General features: G+C 40.0%; 1 long non-coding RNA gene across 1 annotated transcript in view; it reads right to left on the bottom strand.

The window, feature by feature from the left end:
- Positions 1 to 2,078: 2,078 nt before the first annotated feature.
- The window catches only part of LOC107989026 (uncharacterized), a 96,180-nt gene continuing 92,258 nt past the window's right edge, over positions 2,079 to 6,000 (bottom strand). Inside the window, exon 3 of the long non-coding RNA XR_001760522.2 lies at positions 2,079 to 4,328. This is a non-coding gene — a long non-coding RNA (uncharacterized LOC107989026). The remainder of the gene's footprint in view (positions 4,329 to 6,000) is intronic.

Raw genomic sequence — 6,000 nt, 5'->3', positions numbered from 1 at the left:
CACTGAGTCTAGTGGCATATTATTTGCATTTTTTGCTTTAAAAAATATTGAAACATGTTGGATATTTTATAGTAGTATAGTATTGTCTAACCCAGTACACAAACTGCATTTTCTATATAGTCCAAGCCTTTAATTTCACTTCAGGGAGAATGAGTATATGAGACGTACATTACACACTCACTTAAACAAAGACTGTATCAAAATAATAAATCACAGAGTAAGCGCTTGCACAATTTTGAAAAATGACTTTCTGCTTCTTTTTTCTTTTAGCTCAAAACCACACACAACCCAATTCTTTTGACTTATTCCCAGATGTATTTAAAAAAAGAAAAATCCAGATCCCATCTCCTCAAATGAGCCGACAAAGTGCCAGCTGAGCAGCTTATTGACATGACAGTAACAGAGTCATTAGAGAGAGCGCGGCCATGTTGGACTAATTTAAAATCAGAAGACGTGTGCTCATCCATAAATGAGTGAGTGTAGGTGTTTAAACATGACTTCATGTGTGGTTAACTGTAAGGACCAGTGCAGAGGCTGCAACCAGTCGAAGAGTAAGACCCCAATTATCCACCGTGGTTCGTGCTGTCATCGCCCAGTGCTGCTGCTGCTGCTGCTGCTGTTCATATAGACAATAGAATATGTTGTAATGTTGGGTGATGTGAATGTTGTGGTGCAAACAGGTAAACATCAGTGTTCCTATGTCATTTCTACGTAACGTCTCTAACCCTGAGCGAGCGCGTACGCATGCACATGTCACAGTGGAGCGTTCCTGGCTGCGTCTGCCTCGATCCAGCCTGAACCTGATGACAGCAGGCTGGCATTTGAAGAGAGTTTGAGGCTTTTCTTTTTTGGGCAGTGGCGCCCGTGCCAAGAGTATCAAGGTGGATAACAGAGCAGTGAATATCGCCGAACTGTCAACTTCTAACATACCAGTAAACCAAGGCTAACATTCCAGTCTGCATGAGGCAGGGGACGAGCGTGTGTGTTCCCGGGTCTTTGGGTTCTCCTGTACCAGTAAACTCTAACACCAGCTGCTGTTCCTGGAGCCCATACTGGGTAGTGTGAAGCCTTAGAATTGTCCTTTCCCACCTATACGGTCTAAATCAGGGGTGTCAGACTCATTTTAGTTCAGGGGCCGCATACAACCTAATTAGATGAACATAACGAGCAATAAATAACAACAAGTTCATGTTTTGTCTTTTTGTTTTCATGCTAAGAACTACAGGTATATTAGATAAATCAAAATTATGGCATTATAATTATTATTTTTTAATTATTATAATATAATAATTTTACAAAACATTTACTGAACAATGAAGGTTTTGTGCATTTTTGTATTTTCAAAATTCATCAAGTGGCCCGGTTTATCACCATGGTCTAAATAAATGAACGGAGTCTTGTGTGAACCACTGAACAGTCATGCATTAGTTAGGGACATGAAGTAATACTTTTTAAATGCTTTCTTCAATGCACAGGGAGGGAAGAACACTTTTTTACCCTTGTGATCTTTTTTACATTATTTTCTTTTCAGGTCACATTTACATCCTAATGCAGTCAAACACAGTTGTAAACATTCTTTGAAATGCTAATAGAGCTGTTGTGTGACATTGCTAAGGAAGTCTACTCTGTGTGTGTATAGAAAATGTATGCTGCACTAACGAGCCCAGCAGTAACTGCTGGGTCACATATTCCCTCTGGCTGATGCTCTCCTGCTGCTCTAATGGGTTCAATCCTAAATTACCACCTGTGGGTTTTATTTTTACATCATCGACGCGGCAGGTACTGAGCACGTTAAAGGGTTTGTTTGTTTGTTTACTCTGAATACACGTATGGTCAGTGCTGCCAGTGTGATGTTTAATCAGATTCTGTCCTAGGGACAGTTGGCGCCAAACACAGTTTTACACTCATTGCCAAATCAACTCCCGTATCAGTAAATAGTATTTAAAGTGCAGAGAATACACTTTTGTTCGCACTGACTTCACCTGGTTTGTTTACATTCAGAAAAGGATCGAGTGCGTGTTCATTTTGTGCGGTTGCTAAACCGACACATCATGTGACCAACATAACAACAACATTGTGATATCTGGGAGTTTTCATCCATTAAATATGAATATCGATGTAAACAACACACATGGCAGCCTCACTGAGGTAAAGTTTTTGTACATGTTCGTGGGTCACGAAACACGCTATGGATTTTATAATATCGCACCCAAGTTGATTTGGGATTGAAACCCTCATCTCGAGGTGGATTCTAAAATGGATTAGTTGAGGAGAGAGTGCGCATTACTTTACAGTGTGAACACAAACTTGGAGTGAAACTAGTTTCTTGTGCAGCAGTGTTAAGCGCCACAGTGGGGAACAGATGCAGAGTTAATTTAATATAAACAGAATTTTGTAGGACAGGTTAGAAATGTGAACTGTGATTTTCAGGGCAGATAATATTTATTGTTTTGTTGTTTCGACGGTTATGTGCTGAGAATGTTAATAAAGATTTTTTTGTTTTTTTCCCACTGTCGTCTCGTGAATGCACTGCCTGTGCTGGCAAACAGAAATGAATCTGCTTAAATAGGGACCATGTCATATTTCCTTGAAATGTCAATTGACAGCTCTAACTCAAGTGGTCTGACCTGTGGAGAGAGTTCACACTGAATTGATTTTAAAGCCTGGCTCATGAACGGTTTTCCAGCAACAGTTAGTTTGTTCTTCGTTTTCTTTTTCTTTGATTTTCTACATTGTTGATCACAGAGTGGAGTGGAGTGGAGTGACCGTGGAGAATCACAGGAAGTACAGCCTGTGTGAGCAGCTGAGCACTGCTCAGGAAGGTAAACACTAAATAATTAAATACCACCTGGTGGTAAAATGGTGAAAAGGTATAATTACATGTACATATATGTATCATATAATATATGTACATATATTATACCATGTGTGAGAGAGGGTTTTCATATCTGTAAAAAAACATTGACTCACTGTCAGTGGATCAATTACTGAACATTTAATGGAGGAGTATTCCATGGATTCCTTGGTTTTGGGTTATTCTTATTCACTTTTTCTATTACAAATCAGATTTTTTTACCTTCAATGTTTATATCTACGCTCTTCTACAGGAACTCCCCTTTGTCTTTTTAACTTTTTCAGCCTCGTCAAATCCAAAAACTGTTTCAGTCAGTGATACAAAACTTAGAAAATATCCTCACCTTGTTTTTTTCTTAATACCGCCTCGCTACTCTTTGGCAAATTCTAATATTCTTAACCGCTCGCTCAACAACACACACACACACACAAGCCCACACACAAACCAGCCTGAATCTTTGGAAGACTTTGTGGAGGTTAAATCCTGTCTCATTTGCATATAAACCGTACAGTAGCTGTGGTTCCTTCAGCCTCCAGGCAGCCAATGATGAATGTGTTTGAACGCTAATCTGTGGATGAGATGCTCAATCTCTGTTTTTCATAACAAACATAAAAAAAATCTGCTGACCAGAGATATGACAATATAGTTCAAATGAACATTTCCTGGTCTGGTCACAGAGGCAGTGCACAGACCAGGAAGGAAGAAGAAGAAAGGCAGCAGGAAAACAATGAGATCTTGGATCACGTCTGTACGTTTATCACAACACTGTTGTATCTTCTCCAAATGTCTTTAAGTTAATTATCAGTGTTTGTCACAAGAGCTTTGTCTTTTCTACCCAACGTTTTTTTTCTTTTTTAACAAACGACCAGGATCTGCTTTTTTCCCCTCTCATCTCTCTATCTTTATTGTTTTTTGTTGTTATTGTTCCCTGTTTTTTGTCATACTGTAATCACTTCTGCTGTTTTGTTATGAATGTGAGAGACGTTTTGTTAAGAAAAATTATGCCCTTTTAATTGATGGCTCTGCGTCTCTTCTGACACATTCCAAAATGTTTTTATCTCTGACGTGATACAAAATAAAACCTCGCTTTTAGAGTTTAGTCAAGTGGAATACCTTTTTTTTTACACATTTGTTATAGCACAGAGACCAAGTTCTCTAACGTCATAATAGTCACTCACATTCACCTCTCTCTCTCTCTCTCTCTCTCTCTCTCTCTCTTGCAGAATGTCTACTCAAAAATGTTTGAAATAATCCGGTCACTTACAGGGGTGAAGTTCATGACTTTGAGAATCCAGATGGTCAGTGCAAGGTTAACAATCATGGTCACGAGGAGAAGGAGGACAAAGAAGTACAGGCATCTCTTCCTCCACCCATAGATTCCCACCGCGGGGTAAACCTGGGCGCCGCACATCGATGCCCCTCGTTGGTGGAGTGGGTTGGGCTGTGCCGCTAGAATGTACTGCTCCTGGGTCATCTGAAAAACACAGACAGTGGTCTAAATATACTGTATATATGTGGTGGACAGATACAAGGTTTTACCCAACCGATACTTATACTGATACTACAGCCGATACTGATATCAGTCCGATACCTTCTTTTCTCCTCCCTCGGCCGCCAGTGCCATTCGAGTTTAGGTATCGGATCAGACCAACTATAGTTGTTTTTTCCGAGGTTTGAACCTTAAATTTTAACCAATATCGGACAGATACCGATCCTGAGTATCGGCACGATCCATCCCCAGTGAGTATCACTCATTCAATTCAGATGTTCATAAATGTCTTTTGTCTTATGTGCGAGAAATCCATGTGAGAGAAAACATGATTTAGAGCATTGTTTCCCAAAGACTGGGTCACAACCCTCAGATTTCTTTTTTTTTGGGTTGTCTCGCATCATGTTTCTCAGGAGTTTACGATTAATGTCTGTTGACTTGGGTCGCAAAGGTTTGTGACTTTTAAAATATGGGTCCCTGAGAAAACACTGATGTAGAGTACTTGCGTGTACATTGTACTATTTTACGAATAAATTCGATTAAACTGAATGAGGAAATGTGTTGCTTTGACAGAGGGACAGATGCAGAAGAGACTGTACATTTCAAACATAGTGATAGTAATAATAAAAACATATAATAACCATTTAAAATATATGAAATACTCTATACTTGAGGTTTTGAAGATATGTAGCCTCACTTAAAGCTCGGTCATTACACAGAGGACAACAAAAGTTCACAGATTTTTTGCGACTTTGAATAATACTACATATCATACACCTTCTGGTGTAGGGAGAGGGAGAGGAGACGAACACAAAGTGTTTTAGTGGAACAAGAGCTGAAGATGGGGAGGAAAAATGACAGAAAATGGACACGTTAGGAAGAGATAGAAACAAGAAGAAACAATCTAGGTGGAGCAGTGGAGTGGAGAGATAGCATGTCATCAAGTAGGGAGGGAGGGTGGTGAGAGGGAGGGCAGATAAGACAGCAGAGGAGGACAGTGTCCATTAGATGTTGCTGAGCAGGAGGAATGGGCAGAGACATAGACACTGGCTGCGAGGCAATTCTATCTTAACTATCTCCTCTCTTAACTCTCTCACACCTACACTTTTCTCTCCTTTTCCATCTCTCTAATCCATTTCCCACTTTTCCTTTTCTCTATTTGTCAGTTTCTCTCACACCCATAATGTCTCTACTTGCTGAGACTGCATGACCTCATGACCACAGCCCGTGTTGTTATTTTGTGTGTGTGTGTGTGTGTGTGTGCATCTCTCTTTAGTTTCTATCCTCCGTGCCTCTATGCAACAGCCGCCCTCCATATACTCACACGCCACGATATCAACCAAGTCTTAATGGTAAACAAAAACGCTGACGACCGCCTCACTGGCAGAAAAATGAAGAAAGGAAATGCAGAGTTTGCCTTTTAAGGATTTGTTTGTTATTTCAGCAGAAGGTTCTCAGTAACAAACATCATCCTTCACATTGAGATATGTTTCACATGCCGTGGAAGATAGTGTTTCTGTGCAGTGCTTCAATTCTTGAAAACAGATTTTTCTAAAAGACAGCGGTCCTGGGTTTACGACGTCCTCGACCTACAGCGTTTCATAGTTACATCATCATCTCCAATAGATTTATTAAAGGAAAGACTTGTTCCATCATC

This window comes from Cynoglossus semilaevis, chromosome 9 (genome assembly GCF_000523025.1).
Source record: "Cynoglossus semilaevis isolate Cse_v1.0 chromosome 9, Cse_v1.0, whole genome shotgun sequence".
Classification (NCBI taxonomy): Eukaryota; Metazoa; Chordata; class Actinopteri; order Pleuronectiformes; family Cynoglossidae; genus Cynoglossus; species Cynoglossus semilaevis.
The sequence above is the reverse complement of the archived record's forward strand: the minus strand, read 5'-3'. Positions and strand labels throughout refer to the sequence as shown.